Source organism: Dysidea avara, chromosome 2 (genome assembly GCF_963678975.1).
Source record: "Dysidea avara chromosome 2, odDysAvar1.4, whole genome shotgun sequence".
NCBI lineage: Eukaryota > Metazoa > Porifera > Demospongiae > Dictyoceratida > Dysideidae > Dysidea > Dysidea avara.
In genome coordinates, this window is record NC_089273.1 from 42,128,485 (window position 1) to 42,154,905 (window position 26,421).

Genomic DNA, 26,421 nt, shown 5'->3' on the forward strand with positions numbered 1-26,421 from the left:
CAAGCACTGTTTTGTGTAGAGCAAAATTGTTATGATATTATTGTTGTGTAAGAAATTACCATTAAGTCAATGCCATACAATAATCTGTCTTCGTTTTACAGAAGACCACTGCCTTCCTTATAACACAAAGTTACACGTTCCTCCATACTTAAGAATTAATCCAGTCCTCGAAAGGTTAATTAAAACTGCTGCTACATTAACACATCCTATTATGTAGTAGTTAGGCCAGGACAAATTAATCTTATGTTTCACGGATGCGATGGGTCAATGTTTTGGCAAACCCAAAATTAAATATAAATCATGTGATCTCTTAAAAGCAGTGCTAATATGGCTATAGATTCTTTAATATTGTGCATGCAGTAACAGGTATATTAGCAGAGGGAAAGGAAATTGAGTTCCATCACTTTATTTCGGAAGGACTGTAGCTGAAATCCTGTCAAGATTGAGATTCTCTAATAGAGCAGTCATCTAAGCTCTAGCAAAACATCAGTTTCAACTGAAATGATTTACATTTTTATTAATTTTTTGAACTGCTGGCTCACTACTAGAGGGCAAACAATCCATGAAACATATGATTAATTTGGTATGGGCTTATGTACACCCAAGCTCCAGCACAGTATGGATAGTCACTTCTTTTTATGTTACAGCAATTTGCTGTCATAATATACCAACTCAAGCTTGTTTCAGTACTTTTTATTGGTGCACTATATTCTACTATTCTAGTTTAAATTCCTAATTTTTTCTTATACTAGTGTAAATACAGTAGCTACACCCTACATTAATGCTCCCGATATAGGCACGCCAACTTTGTATATTGACTTTCCTTGCTATACTTTACATAGCAACTTGTTACTTGTTCATTGCATGTTAATGGTCACTGCATGGTACTTACAGCAGATATATTAATAACAGATGACCTGGCAGTGATGTATCTAGAATAATAATTCTTCCAAAGAATAACTTTTTATGTAATGGATTATGCAGTTGTATCTAGGGTGCAATATAGTTACCATTTAACATGGAAGTTGTAACAATGGTGTTGCATAGTGATCAGTCAATCTACAAGGTGTAGTTACAGGGTACTAATGACCATGTAGCTAGGGAGCAACAGACATGCAAGGTGTAGTGTTTGTTCTAGAGTTGATAGTTTTGTGTGCATTCTATTTAATGATCACCCCCAAGGCATTCTACTATTGCAATTGTGTTGTCAGCAGAGTTGTTATGAAGTGAGGAGCATATAACCCTACAGAGAGCATAAATAAGTTAGAATCTAATGTTCGATTTTTCTGTTATTCTGCTGTTCTGTTATTTCGTATTCTGGGTTTTACTGTTTCCCCTACCAGGCTGTCTCATGATAGTTGTATTATGTATAGTAGACTATTGTGTATAGCTTACCTGTCTCCTGACAATTGTGCGTGTACAGTAGTGTGTTTGTGTTTTGATACTTGCACATTTAATCTGGTCATAATTTGGTTTGATGTAGGTTTAAAGAAGGTCTGTCAGCCAAGAGGCCCAAGATGGCAGGACAGGTATGTGTTATTGCACCACACTAGTAGTTTTTTGTATTTCTAAGTGACTTTTGCATATTAGCAAGTGCTGGTAAACAGTGGTAGGGTATACAGTAGCCTGTGATAAGTGATTGTGTGAAATAGCAATAATATTGTTCATTTATGCAAAATACAGTAGTAATTTGAATGTATATGATTGTGACAATGAGTCTTAGTTCTTCATCCAATAATTGTACTATATGACGGAAAATGTCGGCAGGAGAAACCATTGGTGAATTCAATAGTTCAAGGTAGTTGGGAGACAAAAATTTTAGCAAATAGCTAAGCTTCGCCAGTGTTTTGCTATGCTTTTCACTGTCTATGAATGGCTACAATTATTGCTGACTGGTAACCTCCCCCAAGATTGGAATGTGAGGAGATGGAGGGTTGGTGCCTAAGAGCACCTCATACGGAGAGACTCCTGTTGAAGCATGGCGGCTAGTGTGGTAGAAGGATAGCAACAGTTGTAATTGATCCTCCCAGTCATTTCCTTTATCTGCAAGTGTTCTTAGGAGAGTAAGTAGGGATCGATTCATCCTCTTCACAAGGCCATCACCCATAGGGTGGTAGGGTGTTGTATGTGACTTCTTCATGCCAAATGCAAGGCATAGGTCATGCAAGATGTGGCTTTCAAAGTTCCTGCCTTGATCAGAGTGGAGCTTGCTGGAAGGGCCTACAAGGGCAAAGACATTGTTCTGTAATGTTCGCACCATCCCGTCAGCCTTTTGGTCAGGCATTGCATATGCAAAAAGCCACTTAGAGAAGTAATCTTGTGCAACAAGAATGTATTGGTTGTGATGTGAAGAAGGTGGGACTTTCAAGATGTCAATAGCTACCATTTCCTAGGGTCTAGTAGTGATTATTGGTTGCATAGGTCAGCGTTGAAACCAGGTCGGGTCAACCGGGTCACATTTTCTCTGGGTCGTCCGGGTCTGACCCTGTTTACAAATTATCCAGGTCTGACCCGGATTGGATCATGTGAGAAACGAAATTGTTCGTTTGACGACGTGGAAACTTATAAACGCTATCACGTAGCTCTTTCGTGAGCCACGCCCACTTATCGCATTGCAAACATATGCTCAACCACGCCCATTTATTAGTAAGTGCAGTATGTAGTATGAAACTGAGGGTATCTATGGTGAGGGGTAGCTATTGTTAGTAGGTGATGACTTTTTTTTTTTTGGTCTTCAACCTATAGCTAGGCTGAAGTTGCAATTCTAAAAGTCTGGATCCGCCCCTGTTTACTCAACACGAATCGAACGCTCAAAACGTAGTCTCGCTCGCTTGAGACTAGCCGAAACATAGCTCTTATCGCACGCCGCGGCTTTAATTAATCCGGGTCAAATCCAGGTCTGACCCGGATTGCTATCCGGGTCAGTGGGTCATCCGGGTCAGCAGTAGTGACCCGGTTTCAATGCTGGCATAGGTACTGGTTTTGGCAATGGTGCTTTTGCTTTCAGATAGGGAACACAATAGCTATAGTACTGTGACACATCTTTAGCCATGCCTACCTAGTATGAGAATTCACTTAAGTGAGACAAAGTTCTTTCAGCTCCAGACTGGTCATGCGCAATGTGGAGGAATTGTTTCTGGAGTGATTTTGGGACTATGATCAGAGTTTTGGAGGTTTCCATGGAGGGGGAGTAAACACATCTACAAAGCAAAGAATCTTGTAGTATCAGTTGGGACCAGAGTTGTTTATAACATGTGTAAGGAAATTGAGTCCAAATATTGGAATTTGGAGGTGGTATGTTTGACGTGAGGTGGTATGTTTGACCTAAGCTGGTCTATAACTGATGGTAGAACTGAGTCACTGCACTGAGCATTTGTGAGTTGGTGCAGATCTAGGGGTGAGTTTGAAACTACCAAGGTAATTGGGTGGCATGATAGGGCATCAGCAGTCTGATTGTACCTACTGGGACGATGGACAACAGTAAAGTCATAGGCTCTTAGCTCCAGGGACCAGCGCTCTACATGCTGTGAGCATGCTTGACTCTTGCGAGAAGATTCCAACCATTCCAAAGGTTTATGATCGGTCTTGAGGGTGAAGTGGGCTCCAATCAGGTAATGGTGGAACTTTCGAATGGCCCACAAGATACCTAGACACTCTTTTTTTCTGTAATTGTGTACTTCTGCTCAGCAGCAGTGAGAGGCAAACTCTACAACAGATTGCTGTTCAGTTGAAAGGACAGCCCCCAGGCCAATATCGTAAGCATCAGTGGTCAAAACAAAGCGATCATCTGGTTGTGGATAGTCCAGTACTCTGAATTATACAAGGCCTGTTGAAGGACAGTAAAAGCTGACTGCTGGGCTTGTTCCCACTTGAAGGTGGTCCGGGAGCCTGTGAGTGCTGTAAGTGGGGCTGCAATGTCTGCAAACTGTGGTATAAAACAGGAATAAAAATTTGCAAGCCCAAGGAATGATCGCACCTCTTTGGCTGAGGTTAGTACTGGCCAGTTGATGATTGCTTGAGTCTTGTCTGTGGCTGGGGTGACACCACTGGATGAGTAGTTGAAGCCAAGGTGGGATACCGAGTTAAGGCCAAAGGAGCTCTTAGACCCGCACAGTGTGAAGCCTGCAGCCTGAAGTCTACCAAGAACTCGTCGGAGATCTTGGATGTGAGACTGCATATTGTTGGAAATGATGCCATCATCAACATAATTTTCTACGCAATCTTTACAATTGGAGAATACTTTGTCTAAGCCTCGTTGGCAGGTCTGGGTAACACCAGTCAGACCATAGGGAATTGTTGTGAATTTCCATAAGCCAAACCCTGGGCCAGGACAGAACGCTGTTTTCTCAATTAAATCTTCATTCATAGGGAACTGCTAGTAGGCACTTTTTAGGTCTATCTTGGAGAACACTCATTTGTTGCTAAGCTTTTGTTGAGGACCCTCAGTCCTGGGTACTGGATATGCATTTTTTTGTGACCTTGTTCAGTTGCACAAAATCAATACATATGCAGATCTCACCATTACTTTTGAGGACATACACAGCCGGAGCATGCCATGCGTTATTGCTAGGCCTGATGATGCCTTCTTTGGCCGTGTCCTGTAACTGTTGGTGGACACACTCTGTGTAGTGAAAAGGGATGGGTCTTGGAGGTACCTTAATTGGGTGTTAATCCCCTGTATCTATGACATGGTCTGTGATTGTGGTGTGCCCCAGGTCCTGTTTGAAGAGTGTAGCATGTTCTTGTAGCACTTGGGCAACGGCAGGATAGTGATCTGTGGGCATGTCTAGTGGCTTGTTGATGCTGCAGGTGGCAGGTACAGCCTGTGGGTGCTCATCATCTAGGACTACCATGCATGAATGTGGGCGCTGAAGCAATAGTGCTCCATTCTGTGGTGTATGCTTGGTATGAAACCCTCCCTGTTAAAAGTTCAGAATGATACCATGCTTAGTTAAAAAGTCGCAGCCCAATATGGCTGGGACTGACAGCTCCTTTACCGTAATGAAGTTGTGGGAAACCTTGAGTATTCCCCAGTCAACTGTGGTTGTGAGTGTACCTAGTGGAGTCAATTGTCTACCATCTGCATTCAGGAGAGTGGCATGTGTGAAAGTCAGATTAGTGTGTGGGATGTGGGAAGCATGAATGATTGAGTGTGAAGCTCCGGAGTCTAACAATACATGTACAGAGTTATTAAAAGTTTTACCTATTGCACATGCAGTCTTAACAATGTTAGTGTTTTGTGATACAGCAGGTATACAGTCAAAATTGTGATCACTTACTAAGGATTGGGAGTGCCTCCAGCTCGGCATATTGGGGTACCCCCTCTGCCATTTCCCTGAGTCCAGCATTGGTGGGCGATGTGTCTTCAGCCTCCACATTTATAACATTCCATTTTCCTTGTTCTGCAGTTCCTGGAGATATGTCCTGAGCGTCCACGTTTGAAGCATCTAGCTGCTTCAGGTTGACAGCTGGCTATTGACAATGCTGTTAGTTGTTGAGAAACCTGTAGCACTGCTTCTTCCAGCTTGTTCAGTCTATCATCTTGGGTCGTAGTAGGTTGCCTGATCTGCGCAAGTGAATCTTTGGACTCTGTGCGCTGGTATATTAACAGCAGTTCAGTGGCTTGGCGATCGTTTTGATGTATAACTCAGCTGGCAAAACTTACAGTTGAAATGATACCTCTCTGGTAGCACATTCATCAAGTGATATTTTAGCTCCTTGTCTTTGAGGTCACCTTGGAATCCCGGTGAAGCTTGGTCCAGCAGTCTCTCTAAATCTTGCGCTAGCTCATCTACGCTTTCACTCCCTTCATGTACTAGTCTGTTTGCCAGCCCTTCTCTAGCACTCAAGCGATGCTCATCCATGTTGGTGCTTAGTTTGGCTAAGAGAGCAGCCTTCAAGTGAGCATAAATGTCCGTCTGGTCTTCTCCTAGGGCTTCATATGCTGCCCATGCTCTTCCCTTCAACAGCATTGGTTGGCGCAGCTGCCATTTTCCATCATCCCAACCATTTGCTGCACCACACACTTCAAAACGTCTAAACCAGGATTTAGTGTCAGCATCTTGGAGGGGTTCTGGTACAACAATTCCTTGTCCACCAGTTGCCATGTGCTGGGTTTCGGCACCAGTGTAAAGCAGTGACAACTCACTTGATAATAAATAATAATTGAAAAGTAACCAATCACACGTACAACTTATAATCATGTTACAAAGATCAATTATGTAATTACTAACTATAATTATACTCTGATGTCATTACAGGTGGCTGAAGACTAGTGTTGTAGACAGTTATTGCACTGTTCTGGACGGTGGTGTTGAATAACTCAACAGGTTCAGAATTTGGGAATTGGTAAATGTCAGTAAGTGGGAAGCAGAGTTTCCTCCCAAACATCAGTTCAAATGGTGAATACTGAGTTGACTCATGGTGTGCAGTGTTGTATGCAAAAGCACAGGTATCAAGATAATCTTCCCTAGTACCTTTTTATCCTCAACAAACTTTACAAGCATGCTCCGCGGTGTTTGGTTGAATCTTTTATCCAGAATATTTGTTTGAGCTTATCTTTGATTTCTGCATTAGCTCAGAATTTAATTTGTTGTTAAATTCTGACCCATATTTGGTTGTTATGGGTCTGGGAATACCCATTGTCATAAACAGCTTAAACAAACAGTAGCAAATTTCAAAAACACTCTTATCAGTGGTAGCAAATACTTCAACCCACTTTGTTAGATAATCACTCACAGTAAGAATATAACAGTTTCCTGAGGGGGGCTTATGCACTATTGGTCCAATAAAATCAATCTCTAGATGTTGCAATGGTGATTTGACTGGTACTGGATGCATCTAAGGAGTCACTGTAGCTAACTTCCTGTTCATTCTTTGGCAGACATCACATCGTTTCATCACTTCCTCTATATCCTTTGTCATACCATACCATGTGAACCTTTCTGCTACCCTAGCAAGAGTCTTCTTATGTATATCCCAAGTGCCCTGATGTGGCATCAATATGACAAACTCAGATAACTGTAACTGCTCCTCTGCGCTTCTGATGTACCTAACTTAATGTCACCCTTTTCCCGCTTCTTAGTTGAATATATCTCTCCATCAATCACTGCAAATTTTGCGGCTTTCTTCCAAATAATTCTTTTAGTGTTTTCTGACGTTCTGTCTGCATACTGCTTGTCTGTAATGTACAGGTAAACTTTATCCACACAAAACCCATTACAAATAAATAATAAAAACTTGGGTAGCTGAGTGGAGCTAGCAGAATAATAATAAGCTCAACAAGAACTGCTTAGGCTCACTCTGAGAGGGTGCAACACCACTGTAGGGGAACAGTCTTGGCATGATATGAGTGATGTTATCAGTTTATCATCCCGTGCTTAAAATCACAAAACTCCAAAACTGTAAAATCAGTTCAAGTTAAACTGCATGAACTGCCCAGGGGTCACTGCGAGGAGGCACTGATTTAAACATAGCCGTTAAAAAGACTGACCTCCCCCCCTGGCTACTCCATTGTTTTGGTCATTATTATTGCAAGTGAAATGTATGCTCAATTGATAGCTAATTATAGTGATGCAAATACCATAAATTGTACTAAAATACAGTACTATGATTTACTAAGTGATTACAAATAATTCTGTCCAAAGTGGTTGAAGATCTGTTCCTTGCTCCTACAACATGTTGCCATGGAGAACTGCCGATCACACTTATATTACCATATACTAAAATACAATACTATAATTTACTAAATAATTACAAATAATTCTGTCCAAAGTGGTTGAAGATCTGTTCCTTGTTCCCACAACACGGAGCTATGTTGCCATGGAGAGTTGCCGATCACACTTACATTGTAGTGACCACCTGTAAATATTTTTCTTTTGGGAGTGTAGCATTAAGTTGTTTAACATTTCTGTCTAATCTAATAGCGCACAAGTGTAATGTTATCAGTTTGGTAGTCATCAGATACATCTTTGGAGACTGCCTCAATGAATAACTGTTTTAGGTTACTGTTGTTATGGGAAAATACGTTCAATGACAAATTACATGCAAGGACTCTCGTACATCTGATTTCCTTATTTGCAATATCCAGTGAGAGAGTGGATAAATAATTGTAAGATGTTAACAAACAGTAGTTTAATGTTGTAAAATAAGATATCATTGATGTGTTTAATTTCTTGCATTGACAATGTGATGTTTCTGAATATTCACATGCACTTATAGCAGGACATTTCTCAAGCAAGCATATGAATACTTCTTGGTATGCAGATTTTGGGCTTAAAAGCAATAGCTTATTCCGATGTGAGTCAACTGCACTTAGCTTTGTAATTTCTGCAAACCAAAATCACTGAGCTTCACAGATGAAGTGGTAACTTTTCCAGAACCCACAATCAGCAGTTGAAAATGTGGAAGTAGAGGATAAAAGTTTAAAGGTACGTACTTGATCACAATTGTTGAATACTCTTAAGTAAGCAGTGGTACCCAAAGGAACAGTTGCTAAATTCTTACCCTTGGTCGTTATGAGTCTGGGAATACCCATTCTCATAAACAGCTTAAACAAACGTAGCAAACTTCAACAGCATACTTATCAGGGGTAGCAAATGCTTCAATCTACTTTGTTAGATAACCACTGACATGCAGTAAGAATATAACATGCGGTTTCCTGAGGAGGGCTTATGTGCCATTGGTCCAATAAAGTCAGTCTCTAGACGTTGCCATGGTGATTTGATTGGTACTGGGTGCATCTTGGGAGTCACTGTAGCTAACTTCCTGTTCATTCTTTGGCAGACGTCACATCGTTTCACCACTTCCTCTATATCCTTTGTCATACCATACCATGTGAACCTTCTAGCAATAGTTCTTCTTATAAGTGCCCTGATGTAGATCACCATGACAAACTCTGATAATTTGTTGCTGCTCCTCTGCACTTCTGATGTACCTGACTTAATGTCACCCTTTTCCTGCTTCTTAGTTGAATATATCTCTCCATCAATCACTGCAAACTTTACAGCTTTCTTCCGACTCTTTTAGAGTTATTTGACATTCCGTCTGCATACTGTTTGTCTGTAATGTATAGGTAAGCTTTATCTACACAAAACCCATTACAAATACTGTACATAATAAAAGCTTGGGTAGCTGAGTGGGGCTAGCAGAATAATAATAAACTCAACAAGAACTGCTCAGGATGCAATACCACTGCAGAGAGGTATATTGTAGAGTGTACATCTTTGGAGTGTACATCTTATTCATAGAGTGGTATTGCATCCCTGAGAGGGATGCAATACCACTGCAGGGGAACAGTCTTGGCATGATAAGAGTGATGCCATCAGTTTAGCATCCTGTGCTCAATACCACAAAACATGTAAAATCAGTTCATACTAAACTGCATGAACTTCCCAGGGGTCACCGTGAGGGGCGCTGGTTTAAGACTGGCCTCCCCCCCCCCCTGGCTGCTCCATTGTTTTGGTCATTATTATTGCAAGTGAAATGTATGCTCAACTGATAGCTAATTATAGTGATGCAAATACCATAAATTATACTAAAATACATTACTAAGTGTTCACAAATAATTCCGTCCACAGTGGTTGAAGATCTGTTCCTTGCTCCCACAACACAGAGCTATGTCGCCATGGAGAACTGCTGATCACGCTATGGAGAATTGCCGATCACAGTTACATTATAGTGACCACCTGTAAATAATTTTCTTTTGGGAGTGTAGCATTAAGTTGTTTAACATTTCTGTCTAGTCTAGTAGCACATAATCCTAATGTTATCAGTTCGGTAGTCATCAGGTACATCTTTGGAGACTGCCTCAATGAATAACTGTTTTAGGTTAATGTTGTTATGGGGAAATTTGTTCAATGACGAATTGCATGTCATACATCTGACTTCCTTATTTGCAATATCCAGTGAGAGAGTGGATAAATAATTGTAGGATGTTAATGAACAGTAGTTTAATGTTGTAAAATAAGATATCATCGATGTGTTTAATTTCTTGCGTTGACAAGTGGATGTTTCTGAATACTCGCATGCACTTATAGCAGAACATTTCTCAAGCAAGCATATGAATATTTCTTGGTATGCAGGTTTTGGGCTTAAAAACAATAACTTATTCCTGAGTGAGTCAACTGTATTTGGCTTTGTATTTTCTGCAATAGGATATCATTCTGTATTAAAGGAACACTTATAGAAAATAAATTTAGTCTTGTAACAATGCCTAACAATAGTCTCAAGAGCTTTATGCATTTCTAACAATTGATACAAAAACTCAGATTTAGACTGTGAAGATTACGACAAACGATAACTAGTTGTTCCAAGTGAATAGATTGAAGTTGGAGGCAATGAGGCAGCTAGACCATTAATTTTATTTGAGTGGTGATGTCGCATATTTTTGCCTTTAGTTCATTGTAGAGATTACTGACACATGCTGGTATAGTTTCCTTCAATGCTGAGATCACTTTAGTTTTGACTGACAGAGCTATCTTGATGAAGAAATCAAATAATAGTAGTTGTTTATTTGTATCACAATACTTGTGAAGATAACCAAGTACAGCATTCAGGTTTTCATTAGCTTCACCAAATACATTTTTGCATTGAGAGTATATCCACCAACCACACAGATCAAACTGGATCGTCTTACCATCCTCCCCAAGTTCTTGTTCACATTTAATGCAACACCCCCTCCAGGTAGATCCCTTTCTAGATGTTTTGTTGGTGATACACTGAGTGCTCACTTGTTCCTATGGCATTTTTCTGCTGGCCGGGGAAGAGACATGGAAGTCGATCCTGGTTCTTCAGCATCCATGGTTAACGCTGTCTGGCTGCAGTATTGAAGTAATGTACAACATCTCAGTCTACCATTAACTAATTTAGACCCAGAGCAACTAAGGCAGATAATACATCATATGGGATGTCTACAAATACCAGAGCTTAATGTGGATAATGATAATAATATTACAGAACTATTTTCTAGCACTAGCGACCATAAAGAAATCCCGATAGTAGTATCTTCTGAATGGCTAGAATGTGAAGACCTCTTTTAATGACTGGAAAAAAAGCCAACTTTAGGCCAACAAGTAGTAATACAATTGCTCGGCCGGGTTTTAACGCTATGTACATTTACTGCCACTCAAGATACTGTTCCTTCTGGTATCACCGCTCACTTAAAAGTGTTCAACAATTGTGATAAAGTACCTTTAAACTTTTCTTCTTCACTTACACATTTTCAACTACTGGTTGAGAGTTCTGGACAAGTGACCACTTCATCTGTGAAACTCAGTGATTTTGATATACTCGGAGTTGCACAATTAAGGTTGTATGGTTTAGCAATATGTGGTATGATGCTCTCGGTCAACATCACCCCATACACTATATCCTCCCACCATACTGACAATTGGTAATCACCGCTAAATTATTAGTCACCCAACTTCAAAAGCAGCATCACTACCTCCATGAATAATCTGTAAAAACAGTCTTATGCAGAAGCTATTAAATTTTCACCACCTACCACACTGGAAGCTTCAGCTACCCATCCCAGCTCTAGCCAGGCACGACCACCTAGTCCAGATGCACTTAGAAATGCAGTGTCATTAGTCATTAATGAAAAGGAAAAAAAAAAATGCAGACTAAGCATGATAGTTCACAACATGGCAGAGTCTAATGCTGATCAACCACGAATGCTGATCAACCACGAACATGAAAGGAACAATATATAATAAATTTTCAAAACATACTGTCCTCTCAACTTGATATTTGAGCTCACATTTCCAATGCTATCAGGCTGGTGGTTCCAAGCCTAGACTTCTGAAGATAACTGTAGAATCTGATGAAGAATAGGCTGCAATACTACGAAACCTTAAAAGACTGAGAGCATCCTCTATCTCAGAACAGCCAAAACGCATATTTATCACACCTCATGGTTGAAACCTGGTCAGGTCGCCCTAGTCTGGCATAATCAGATCTTTGCGAGGGAGTCTAACCAATTTCATAGAATATCTGGGTCCTGCTGCAGCCCAGTTATTTTGTGGGGCAGCTACACCCACTTATCAGAATCATGTGTTTCTGTCTGTTCACATACGTAGAGCCTCACCCATTTTTCAATGATTGTGCCAGAATCTGTGTCTGTTGCTGTCTGCAAGTGCTTATGTGGAACCATGACCACTAAATCGATCTAGTCTAGTCTTATAGCAGGCAGCTGTTGTGAGCTGCATCCATTTGCATGTGTTGAGCCATGCTAATTTATCAGTAAAGTTTGTTTAAGTAGTATCCACCAAGCCACACTTGGTTTGTCGAAGCTTGGACACAAGGTATAAAAATAATATTGATGAATTTTAAATTTAGAAGTTTGGTGATAAATTACTGATTCGCTAAATTTAGTTGTTCCACTACTTCACTGAACTGTAGAAATCTGGCGTAGCTCAGTAAGCATGTGGTCACAAGCCTCATGTCAGAAAGCGACCCTGACTGATCCGTGTCCACTAATATTGCCTCAACCATTTCGATTATGAGTGGCTCCTTTTTTTTTAGCTGGGCAGATTGTGAGCCAGTGCCCATCTCTTCCATCTTTTAAAGGCACTAATACTGCATAGCAACAAAATTTGGTTATGATGTGACCATGTGATTTTTCAATCAATGGAGATATGATGACCATCCGAATCTTCCATAGCAATTGAGACAAAGGGATGAACAGAAGTGGTGCTTTCCAGAAAACCTGCCCAGTATATAGGCTTGAAAGCTATACCTGCACAGAGTGGGGATGACTTTGAGAGATGAGAGGTTTCTATTCCAGAAATGGTGGTTTCGATGTAGCATGTCAACAACACCATCCCTATTTTCCTACCAACTTAATGGCTGTGTGACCTATCTAATGTTAACCAGCACACCTCTCTGGGAATTACACTAGCACCTTCCATGTCATTCTCAGTTCATATAAATAACATTTGTTCCAAAGCATTTAACTTTATTAAGTGCAATCTTCACGAGTGCTCTGAGTCTTTTAGAAGCCTGGTACATCCATGTCTAGAAAATGTTCATCCCTATTATGGGACCTGTACTTAGTCAAGGACATTCAAGCCTTAGAGAAGGTACAGAGGAAAGCTGCCATGATTGGTATATGTATCTCCTATGCTGAACCATCTAGAATAGCCAACTTTAGTCGATCGTCGTCTTCTTGTCAGACTATAACTTTTCAGAGGAATCGTACTGATGCTTCAATTAGTTTACATATGTTATGGTATTGTGTAATCTGTGTGCATCTTTTGGGCTGTGTCCCTGTGTGTCACCAGCATATTGCTGACTACTCAGTAGTCAAATTCAAATGGCAGCAGTCTTATTACATCTACTACATCACAAACACACGTGACGTGCATACTGTTACGGTTACAGAAACAAACAAAGATTATCCAATTCGAGCAGGAAAATAAGATTCTATACAGCTTTTATCGATTTGAGACTTCCTTCAATGAGTAATGGCTTTGTAATTTGTCTTGGAAAACCTGCCGTTTTGGCACATCGGTCAATTTTCTGTTTTGTACCTTAAATGGGGTACTGGGTGCTCATCTATCTTGTTAAAATTTCAGCTTAGTTTATCTGTAAGCATTCATGCCCAATTTACTGTCCTGTACATTACAAACTGACTTTTACAGTAATACATTGAGTTCTGTGTAACATATTTTGCTGATTAACATATTTTTGTCTTATTCTTTACAGGTAGTAACTATTGGATATCATAAATGAGAAAACAACAAGTCAAAGTGTGTTGATTGTTAATTGCATTGTGGTTAATAGATTAGAAGATGATTGAAAATTCTACGATGGAAATAGAATCATGGTATTAAACTGTGTTTATTTGTAGCTTATATTCTACTTTATTGTGCAATGATGGGGTCCAAAGGAAACAAAATTTATTTATTTTTATATGAAGAAATGTTTATTTATTGTTTGTCCCCTGGCACATTGGTAGGACTCAAGAGATAAGCTCCCTGGGCACAAGGCTCAGCCAGTCAATGCTTGTGTCTATGATGCTTGTACTCCATGGGTTCACATTAGATTAGAGTACAGCTGGCTTGGGAAGGACAAGCTAAGCTATAATGGCAGACCAGTTAGATTTTATTCTCAAGTCAAGGACTTGGAGAGGAGGGTGATTTTGGCATTGTGATCCTTTAGATCACGAAGCGAGTTCACGATGATAGACAAGTGAAATCCTGGGTTGGTGTACCACTAGAATTGCTCTGAAACTTTGGTTGATTATCCATTTGGCATAATAAAATGGAATTTGAAAAATGCACTAACGTATGGGGTTCTTGTAGATCCGGTCACAGTTTTAGGATTTATTGCAATAATTTTTGCTGTAATATTTTGTGTCTGTAGGGAGTTTGTTTAGGATTAAAGTTATTACGGTGTACTGGATATGTGAAAACCAGTTTCAGATGACTTTTATGGCTCTTGTCACTGCACGTGCTTATAGTAATCTGGGACCTTTAACACTATACTTTAGTCTGTTACCATCAACCTGAACTCTGATGAGAGGATTAATCTCTTCACTGCTTTATTTTGTACAGATTATGATCTACTGTGTACGTATGTACAATTTTTGAGGGGCATCATTTTTGCAGATTTTGATTTTGCTTAGCTCTCTGCAAGATTTTAATAATTGTCCAAAATTAACTATTATTAGATCCCTTTTGTGGTTGATTTGGTGGATTTTGGAGGTGTCAAGTTACTTAGACACTTTTCATGTTTATTACTCGCACCTGCATTGGTAGAGCTGGACAGTTATGGGTGGAGTGATGGTTTGTTTCTACTAATTAACGCTACATTTCTCTGCTACAAACAGCTGTCAACAATGTTAAGGTACAACAACTACATAAAGGGTCTAAATAACTTAGACTTCAGACCACAGGGGTATAAGTAATTTAGTAACCCTCAGGCCCTGTAGTAGCGCCTTAACTTCACTCAGGCGCCGCAACACAGGGCCATCGAGTTACTAAATTACTTAGACCACTGTGGTCTGAAGTCTAAATTAGTGAAAAACAAGTGATCCATAATAGTTAAACCGTGAAATTTGTTAATCCGTGAAATTTGTCAATCCGTGAAAATTAAAATGTGACATATATGTTACTACTTTTGAACTGACAAATATTGAATTTAATCCAATTATCGCTTTGTTAACTGTTGAACAAGAAATTTATGGAGTTATCATTTACACAATGATGCCATTGTGCATCATCAAAATGCAAAATCAGCTGTAGTCACAACGTGCGTAAATATGGTCACAAACTCCAAGGTTTTGTATTGTTCTGGCATTATGCTCTGACCCAGGCTCTTTTGTTTTGCTATGCATTCTGTGAGAGATATGAGTTTTGAACTGTGTGAAGTTTTAATGGTTTTTTATTTTTTATTGACCATTATTTGTTGTTGACGTTTTGACTCCCAGTTATTGGCTTTTGTTTCTGTTGGATTTTGATCACTCTTGATCTTTGATCACTCTTGATTTTGATCACCTTTTGTAATCTATTATAAGTTGTACTTTTGTCTTGAATGATCAAAGTAAGAAAACCAATATATTAATTGTTGTCATAACTTAAACCCACAATCAGTTGTAGAATGTACATGTATATAAGGAACTCAGCAATCTTAAACAACGGACCCACAAGATGTTTGGTATCAGTCATATATAGTTTTATCAATCATATATTTTTGGAAAAGACTTTGCTGTTATCATGGCTTAAGTCTTTGATCTCATTGCAGGGATTTTTTTAGAAAATAAATTCAGGGGGGGCAATCCGAGTTTTTCAGAAATTGAGAGAGGAGGGGGGGGGGGGGGGGGGAGAACTTAAATTAGGCTAAATTTGTTTTATTGTAGCTAGCTAGCCATCGACTAAATTTTATGGTTTCAAATCAATTTATCATTGTTTCATCATTGGGCTGGTTGAGGCAGAGTTCAGGGGGGCAAAATGCCCCCCCCCCCCTTCCCCCAGAAGAATCTTGTCATTGTAAATTGATGTGCATCGAGGATTTCTCCCTGTAGTGTGGACAATAGGGCAAATTAATACCCCCTGGTAATATACGTACAACTGGTATATTTATTGAGTTTCTACTAGTATAACTACAGGTGTGTTGTGTGTTGTGTGTTGTGTGTGTGTATCTACCTATTTTTGTTCGTGTGCATCCATGTGAGCAAAGTGTTAAAAGGTAAAAGTAGCCTGCATGTAAGAAGTAAAAGCTAAGTGTATTTTAAACTTCTGCACAGGTACAGTACCGCTCAAATGTAACGTCTCGTGAGGGTGAAAGGGCGTGGCACCCGTTTTGCTTGCGAATATCCATTCCGTTCCATTTGGGAGGAATACTAGCAAGCGAAACGGGTGCTATGCCCTTTAATTAACAAGTTTTTTAATTGCTTGTACTCTCGTGAGACGATGTTCCACTACAAACTATTGTTTCTTTTTGGTGGTCTGAAATACTGGTGTGCCAACTCTAGACTTTACAAACTGCCATCTCTTTTGAGATTTAGCAATTGAAAAAACATTGTTGCAGGTCTTGTAGGCTACCAGGAATACCCTTCAAATTGAAAGGGTTGTGTGTCTCCCATACTTATGCGAACGAAAATGTAAGGCAGCTTGTGGCTTTGTTAAGAGGAAAAGCATGATAGACTAACCAAAGAAGATACTTCTATGTATAATATATTGTTTAAAAGTGGTTTGTTTGAATAAGTGCTTCAAGTGTAATTGGAGAATTACAAAAGAATTCTCTAATTATATAAAATACGAAATTACAATTGCTATTAATTTGATATTTTAAAAATCTATTGTTTATTATATAACATTAGATGTGTGTTCTATTATTGCAAGTAACATGGGTGATTCCTAATATGAACCCATTATAGTACTAAACCCTTGTGGTTTGGTATTAGTATACAGAGCGTCATTATGGGATGAAGGGTTTATTGCATTAAATGGAGGGCAAACAGCAACAATGAAAAAGAATTTTACTGTTCATAATCCCATAAAAGGTGAAAATATGCAGTTACGTGAATTGTCTTTGATAGAACTTAATGTGTGTCAATTCTCTTTGCATAATATTATTTTGATAGCCAAAACCCACTGTCAGTTGTAGAATTCATCTGTATATAAAGAAACCAGTAATCATAACAAATGTTTTACAATAATGGATACATAATGGTATTAGAATTTTTGGAAAGACTTACTGAAAGCAGAAAGTCTTTGAGGTGCATGGCACTGAACTGATTAAGGGCTGCCGTACAAAGTTCATTGGACCGCATATTTTTGGTAATGTACGGACAAATGTGGAAGTCCATAAACCATAGCAAAGTGTCCCAGTGGACTAACAGAACAGGCTTTGTCAGACCGCCCGGCTACTAGTATTCATACAACTAATGTTATTCTCACTTTAAAAATTATTAGCTTGTCACAACTCTGGTTAATTCACTGGCAAATGGCACCAGCTACCATCGTGTGATTACTGTTTTATGAAGCATGCCCTGACTAGCCACACGGTCTCCTTTCTCGCTTAATAACTTCAGTATTACGCACCACAATAGGCTTTGGGTAAACATTACTCTACAATAGTACACTGCGAACATTTGAGTTTTTTGCTTGATGGAGTTGTTGGCCTATGTTGTAGTCCACTGGTATGCGTTTTCACTACTTTCCATGTTGATATCAGTACAAAGGAAAGGGTAGAATTGTTCTACAAGATAGATAATTGGAACTGAAGTGGCTTAGCGCTAGGTAGTTCATTGAGTTATTTTAAAAATCGGCTTGGAACTTCAGAGTTATATAGATGAAAAATGAAGGCATGTTATTTCATGAAACTTTGTACGCTATATTGAAGAAACTTGTACAGCAAAAATAAATTACAGGCTCTTACTAAAATGATTGTAACTTACAAGCAGAATGACATAGAGTTGAAATTTGCACCGCTGTATAATATTATTTCAACGTGACATAAAGAAACGCCCGTATCTTGCGTACCCTTTGGTCTACTGCAACAAAACAGATTTTCGAACCCTTCTTGAGTAGGCAAATAAACCAAGTCATAAAGGAAATAATGAGGCTGGTTGTCCCTACCATACAAGCTCAGATGAGATCCAACGTGTTCATGTGAGCCATAGGATTAGTACAGAGAACCTATTTCGGGAAGGTAATGCTATAATATATGTGCAACCGAAGAAAAACAATTCTTATGCTAAATCCATTGGTATATACAACCTTGATGGTTTGATTTAAACATACACAATCCATTGGAGACTTACTCATGTGATTAAGAGCTTGCATAGATGTGAAATAAAAGAAATATCCACCAGGAAAGATGAGCATGGCTCAAACTGATTTTAAGTGTCTCCAGGGAGCCTTACAGTCTACAACACTGGTTTAGACGTTTTCAGTGATTAAAGAATTGCAAGTTATGTAATTATCAAAATCTTTTGATAGCACTTACTTTGTGTTGGCCCTCCTCCAGTGAGTTAGTGTCATTAATTTCTATTGAATTATGTAGACAACTACACAATTTTACATGTGAGGAAAAAAATTTAATTGCATTTAAAAATTTTAGCATTTATCTCCAGTTGGTAAACTGTTTACAGTTTTCTTCAGCCATCAGGAAGTCAGTCAGTGTCCATACAACTTGTTGTAGAACAAACAGCTGAGTTAGTTTGATGGTGTTTTGCAAGGGGAAGGTTAAAAGCTGGAACGGAACTGGAACGGAATAAATTAGGGCGTGTGTCAACTTTAAATCATTTTGATAAGTTTCTTCACCTTCCCAAATCATTGCAATTAGGTAAAATTTATCCTGCAGTTACATTTGAAACTGTTTACGCTGAATTAGTCTGGTTTTTCTGAACTTGGTATTGTTTTAGCTTATTGGCTGTACTTTTTGCACGGAGTGATATGTTTATTGTGAAGAATTGTACATTAGGAGACTTGAAGATAGTCTTTTACAGCATAAGCTAAGGCATAGACTCATAATAAATATTCGTGTGGTGGGTGTTAAATAGAAACTATACGTAGAGAACTTCTAACATGTCTGTAGTTAGAAACAACGAAGCTTATCATTAGAATAGTCATTGTGTAATGGCTGAAAATCTTGTACAACTTGTTGAAAAGTAATTTTCAAGTTAGTGCATGTCCTAATTGTTTCCATTCCGATCCCGTTCCGTTCTGGCTTTTACACCTTCCCTTTTGCAAGGTTGCACATTTCATTTTGTAAAATAAATTTAGCGTTCTTTGTGTAACTCTTACTGTATTGGCCTATAGTGTACTGTACTGAGAACATATCAGCACTGTGATCCTCCCTCACAAAACGCAATTATAGTGTTCGAAGAATTTCATAGCACTTCTTAATGTTCTGGCAGCTGACTTGTGTGACAAGTAAAACCAGAGCTCAGGTGGATAAACAGGTTATAGTTTGTTAAAGACTATCAGTAAATTGAGTACTACACGTTTCAGTTACTCAAATCACTACTGCATGGATCTAGAACATTTTCAACATTGAACAGAGTTTTGGGACCAATAATCTTACTCCCTGCATTAACAGGCTCCAGTCTACTCACAGTGCTGTAGTGTTTTCACTATGTAGTTTAGTTTATGTTCATATTGTGGTACATAATACATTGTGAGTTTTGTGCATGCAACTGTGACATAAACTAATTCCCACAATCAATAATTTCTTATGGTACTATAAATATAAGTTAGGTGGAGAAGTTTGTTAAGCTTTGTGAAATTTTTTTGTTCAGTGTATCTATATTTAATTTTTGGTAAGGTTCCCTTTAGAGACTGAAGGGAACTTTAAACTTTGTGTGTAGTATTAGTATGTGTGAAATAGAAGAGTATCAATTGAAGTGCTGCTACAATATAATGTACCACTATGTAACACTGTGTAGGGAGATCTAAGGAATTTTTGAGTATAATATATTTGATATTACTCTGTGGTCAGGGCATTTTCTGTATAATGCCCTGTAGTTAGGGCATTATAGTTAGCTCATTAGGTAGCAGTACCACCTGGGTTGTTTTATAAAAGCTCAGATAAAATCGATTATGGGAATAAATTAATGCTCATGTGACTTATCCTGAGTTGAAATTTGTCAACGAGGAGGACTCAGATGGAGGCGTTGCAGTATCCTTGCCATTCTACAAGTTGGGAAACATTAATTGAAGGTGAGAACTAGTCTCATTGCACATACACAAGCGTTTCAGCACATTTTTGAATAGTGACCATACCCACATTACAAACAACACAAGTTAACCATGCTATAATGAAGCTTATCCCTTTAGGTCTTTAGTATATGTTGTAATTAGTCTTTGAACAACTCAATAGCATTAAAACACTTGTAAATTCCCACAATTTGCAAAAACTCTTTTCCATGATATCTTTAGGTCTCCTCTGTTTATTGTATAACAAACATAGCTGTAGCGTTACCTGCTGCCTAGAATCAGGCAGGCTGGCACTCCTCTTGAGTAGGTGAATAAACCCAAGTTACGAATGAAAAAAAAAAGAGTATTCAGTTGCTTTTATGATGGAAAAATAGAAATGTTCATGGTCCCTACCATACAGGCCTAGATGGGATCCAACACGTTTATGTGAGCCATAGGATTAGTACAGAGAACCTATTTCGGGAAGGTAATGCTATAATATATTTGCAACCGAAGAAAAACAATTCTTATACTAAATCCATTGGTATATACAACCTTGATGGTTTGATTTAAACATACACAATCCATTGGAGACTTACTCATGTGATTAAGAGCTGTCTATGTGAATAAAAGACCAACTGGTGAACGATAAATATGGCCTAAACTGATTTTAAATGTCTCCAGAGAGCTTTACAATCTACAACACTAGTTTAGATGTTGTTTTCAGCAATTAAAGGAATGTTAGTTATGGAATTAACATAAATAATTTCCTTTGATACAGGCCAACCATGTGTACACTATGGTAATATGAATTGGTCTTTACAAAGGCCTCCAGATAGTGTATAGCCTTTTCCCAAAAAAATACAGTGAATGCCTACTATTAATATAGATCATAGCTATAGCTATACAGTAGTTTGTTTTATACAACTACCTGTCGGTATTGATTGTGGGTTTTGGTTTTTAAAAATGATCCAAGGTATACTGTGTGTATGTGTGACAATTATACTTGACAGGTGTGGTTGTTTTGTGGTACACTCAGTGAAAATTTAATGACCAGTATACAGTAAATAAATTGCTGTAGGCTCCAGTTATGTGCTTATACTTGTCAGAGAAATTATTTTTGGACTTTCTATGTTTGTTAAATGCATGAGTTTCTCAATGACACCAAGAAGTTTTTTTACGTGGGTTGACATTATATGTACCCACCATGGTTTTTTAAGCGATTTAGACCACAGCAAGGTGAAATACTATTGGCTACTTACAGGTATCTAAATCCTATAGATCCCTTGTTCATGTCCCTATCTCTGGGGTGATACAAAACACGGCAATTATGTGCCTGTGACATTGGCAACCCATGGGCATTTAATTGGATAGCAAGTACTGTTACAAGCAAGGTTACAAGTTGACAGGGGCTTGTTCTACTCAAGAACGCTACATTTCTGGTGTTACAAGCAGCTGTAAAGGTACAACAATGAGCTGTGGTCTAAATTGGTTAGACATCAAAACACAGGGTTCTATGGAATTTAGAAATCCTCAGGCCCTGTAGTAGTGCCCTCGCTTCGCTCGTGTACCACAACACAGGTTTTCGGGTTTCTAAATTCTGTAGAACCCTGTGTTTCGATGCCTAACTATTATTTGAATACCAGAAATAGTTTGCTGCAGTTGAGGAAATGGCATAACTGAAAAGTCAAGTGTACTGTAGCTGTAATTGAAGGTTTTGGCAATTGAATTTGTCACTCTGTAACAAGGTTGGCAGCTGGAGAAAACACGAAAACAAGATGTAGCAGCTGCTACAATATCTTGTTCAGGTAAAACTGTCTCATTATAAGGTGATAATTCTTCTACTGCAACTTCTTCAGCAACATTCGCAACTGTACTATGCCATTATCGATTTGCATGGTCACTTGTGAACAAACTAATTAACTTGCCAGGCAGCTATCAGCTTCGCGTAAAACCAGCTTCGCGTAAAACCAGCTTCGCGTAAAACCAGCTTTGCGTAAAACCAGCTTCGCGTAAAACCAGCTTCGCGTAAAACCAGCTTCGCGTAAAACCAGCTTCAGTCACCTTCTAGTGTCTCAAGTGTAACTCTCCATAAAATGATTCACTTCGTAATGAGCAGTTGTTTTCTTGAAGACAATTTAAGTATGATGAATTCTTGTGTCACTGCGACGAATTGAATTGCCAAAGCGACGAATTCAATTGCCAAAACCTGCATTGCAGGTAGTAGTATCTGCTAGATATGTGCCTGGTTAGGTGTCGAGTGTACTATGACATTTATAACAATCTTTTGCTGCAATTTTGTATATCATGAGGTTGCAGCAGCAGCAGCAGCAGCAGCAGCAGCAGCAGTTTGAACTATATGCGCTAAAGAAACGGGTGCCCAGTGCAGTATACCCACCCTTAATAGGCAAACTGCATGCTAACTTGTATAACCGGACTGTACAGTTTGTTAAGAAGTGTTGATTATTTTGAGCTAAAGATTTGCAAATCAAACCACCTCAGAGCAAAGCTTATGGGTGTGTGTGGAAGTTTAATGCAGACTTAGTTTAGCTTTCAATTCTTACATGCTGGCTGCTTTTTACCATTGTTGATGTTTTGCTCATGTGGGTGCGTACGGACAAACAAACATAGGTAGGTACACACACACACACACACACACACACACACACACACGCACACACACACACACACACACACGCACGCACACACACACACACACGCACACACACACACACACGTTTACGAAAACAATTTCAGTAAACCAGGCACGTGCCTGGTTTAAAAAATCCCTAGTAGGAATCATCCCCACAATACTTGCAAAATATCCTGGCAGTATTGGCAGGTTCAGTCTCAAACTGTTCCATTTACCTGGGGTGTGTGGCTTGTGCTTCATGGTGTACTTCATACAAGCAGTATAACTTGTCCTTTAGCTACACATTGTTGCAGATAACCTATCAAGTTTTACATTTGATTGGCCATTCTGTCCGAACAATAGTTTTCCCTTACTACTTTATTCAATGTTTTAGTGGAGTATAATGTGTAACAACCTTCTCATGTTATGTTCAGGAGTTAGGCCTTAAACCTTTTTAAGCTGCTGCTGTGTAGGTGAAGTTGATAACGTTCAAGGTCCTCCAGAAACGGACCTCCATCTCTTTTTCAAGCAATGACAATTGCTAGGCAAATCTCAACGGTGGCTAACAATGCTGTGTGAGCTACAATGTGTAAGTAATGGACTTGCCTTTGTCTTTATGTGCGAGTGCAACTTTTATGTTTTAAGACAAAAAGCAATGATACAGTGGACGTCATCTACACCTACAGCATCCCTATTCAGATATATAATTTCTAATTTTCCTTACGCTTGTTTTATTTACTGTTCTGCGACGTAGCTTATAGCTGGTGAAGCATACTGCATCAAAGAAAAGAATGGTGCTGGCCAGACATTTAAAATTAACTGAGTGATCGAATCAGTGGCATATCTATAGTAGGGCTTTGTAAGGCAGAGACCCTGCTAATTTGGCTAGTGCCCAACCAAACTGAAACCCACATTCACCAGTTTTTCATGGGTGATTGCATTATCTAACAAGTAAACCGTATTGAACAGTCGCAAAGACCAATGATTTGACAATTCTAATTAATGCCCATCAATTGAGCATGTGATTATAAATCAAATGTAGCTGTTGTTGGTGATAATTGATTAAGTAATAAGGACGTGTGTTCTTGGTGTTCTCGTAGTTTATAATCATCGTATCTATAGATAGTGTACTTTGCATGGGAAGATCAAAGCAATCGTATTGTCCATACAGTACTAATTAGCTGCATAACTGTACTGTATGAGTCATACAGAATAGTTATGCAGCTAATTGGGCAAACACAGTATAGTTTGTGGAAAATTTATTTAAGGAATGTTTTGAAAACAACCCCACATGCGTGACACTTTAAATTACTAAAACCAACCAAAATATTTCTCCACTTCATTTTACGGCTAGAAATAGATTGTATAAACACTTACTAATCGTCTCATCATGAAGCTATTTAAACATGGCTACCAAGTCAACATGATTGATCACATGCGTGACATTGTAAATCACTAAAACTGCCCCCAGACCCCCGAAGGCAACATATACAGTGCCCAAGTTGTGCCATACCAGATGTGCAACTGTATTGAGACTATCAATTACTGAAAAGTGATGTGGCCATGACGGTTTGTTAACAGGCCTGTAACATTACGACTAAAGAACAACATGAGAATTGGCTCTGCAATCAATTCAGTTGCAACATAAACTGACTACTAATATGTGTGCCCCGACTACCAATTACCGAATATAGTGAAGTGGCCATTTTTGCTTTTTGGATATCTTCTACCTGTTGTACAGCTTTGCAAACAAAGAGCAGTACAATAAGTGCCCCTGCAATCAATCCAGTTACTACAATATATTACAGATGATTCTCATAATAGCTAGCAGCTGCATCAAAGTAATTTTGTATTACCGTGAATCATTGCCTACCCACTGCAGTAGTGGAGAAAGAAACGAACAGCAAATGTGAGTACATGCATGATACATACATTGTAACAGATGCAGTTGACAAAATGGCATGATGGTACTATCAATTCATACAGTATACCTTGTATCATTTTTTATAACCAAAATCCACAATCAATACCAACAGGTAGTTGTATAAAACAGCTATTGTAACACTGTAGCTGTAGTTTATTAAGTAACAAATTTCTTATTTTTTGGAAAAGGTCATACGCAATCTGGAGGCCTTTGTAAAGACTAATTCATATTTCCATGATGTTTTTTTTTTTTTTGCCACTGTTTGAACACTTGTGTATTGCAGTAGTGTGATTATATTACGTGTCGCGTGGTTCACTCAATATGCAAGTGTTCAAACTAGAGCTGTGAACCTGATAACAAATTCAAAACCGACAACTACACAGAAAAATTTGTTTTCAACTAGAGTAGAGAGCATAGCACATCAATAAAAAGTATTGAAACAAGCTGGAGTAGTGCCCGATATTAAATCACAGTAAAACAATAAGAAGTGTTATATCCCTACTGTGCATTTCCATTATGGTATCTTGAGCACAGTAGGGATATAACACTTCTTATTGTTTTACTGTGATTTAATTTTTGTCTATTGCATCTAATTTGTGCATGTAATTGAATGGTGCACAGGCTTCTAAGCCTCAACCTAAATCACAAAATAGAGCACATTGTGTAAACACAAACTATGTTTAGAAGTAACAATGTTTGTGCATTCTCAGACCTCTAAAAGTGTATGACCTTTTCCAAAAAAAAACAAAACAATGAATAGCAAATAAATGATGAAATACCTGCTGGACCCATGCAAATATTTTTATAGGAGTACTTTTTGGTAGTGATTGTGGGTTTTGGATTTTGAAGCATATTCAATTTTAGAGATAAGATTTTTAAATCTCAAAGTATTTGATTGGTATGGAAATATTTTACAGTTGTGTTCATGTGTGTAATGGGCTTTGATCCATCTATGTAATTGTGGCCGGATCTGTAAGAATCCCATATGTTAGCACAAGCCTAATTTTTACAATAGAATGCAATAAATGCAATGAGTGAAATATTTACGAAATCAAAAAAATTCTGTAATTTTTTGAGTGCTTGTTTCACAATAAAGGAAGGTGATAACACCAAAACTATGGTAACATCTTGATCCCCAAAGCAAGAGGAGTTTGAAAATCTTTGTTTCGTGTCAGTACTTCTAACAAGAAAGAAAATATGAGCGTTAGTTTGCCTTATGTTGGACAAGACATGAAGAACATTGGTAAGTGCATGAAGAATGCATTGTACAGTGTATATGTACTGTGATATGCCAAAATGCACCTCTCGGGCTGAAGCAACGTCGAACAGTGAAAAATCAAGCCCATAACATTAGCCGTTATCGAGTTACGGTTGTCTGAAGGCATCAGTCAGTTTCTTATTCAGTCAGTCATACTCAGTCAGTAAGAAATTCCATTAAATATATATATATTAAAATTCCTTAGCGACTTTTTGAAGGCGTTTTGGCTCGATTTGAAAACTTGTTTGAGCTTAGTTTTATCTAACCAATAGTGTTTCATCGTCGTCTGGGAAAATTGAGGTTGGGTTTTGGGTGATGTTATTTGCGGGCCACGCCTACCCCTTTGCAGTCCCTACTATACATTGCTATTGTACTATATGATTATACAATATAATACTTTAGTCTGTTAATATCTACCTGAACTCTGATCTCTTCACTGCTTATTTTGTACAGATTATGATTT

General features: G+C 38.5%; 1 long non-coding RNA gene across 4 annotated transcripts in view; it reads left to right on the forward strand.

Annotated features, from left to right (window-relative positions):
- LOC136247381 (uncharacterized) overlaps positions 1-26,421 on the forward strand; it is a 93,771-nt gene that overhangs the window by 14,323 nt on the left and 53,027 nt on the right. For 3 of the 4 annotated variants that reach the window (XR_010697461.1, XR_010697460.1, XR_010697458.1), the window contains exon 3: positions 13,705-13,825. This is a non-coding gene — a long non-coding RNA (uncharacterized lncRNA). Of the gene's footprint in view, positions 1-1,483; positions 1,530-13,704; positions 13,826-26,421 lie in introns of all 4 variants that reach the window. The other variant, XR_010697459.1, reaches the window with a different exon arrangement.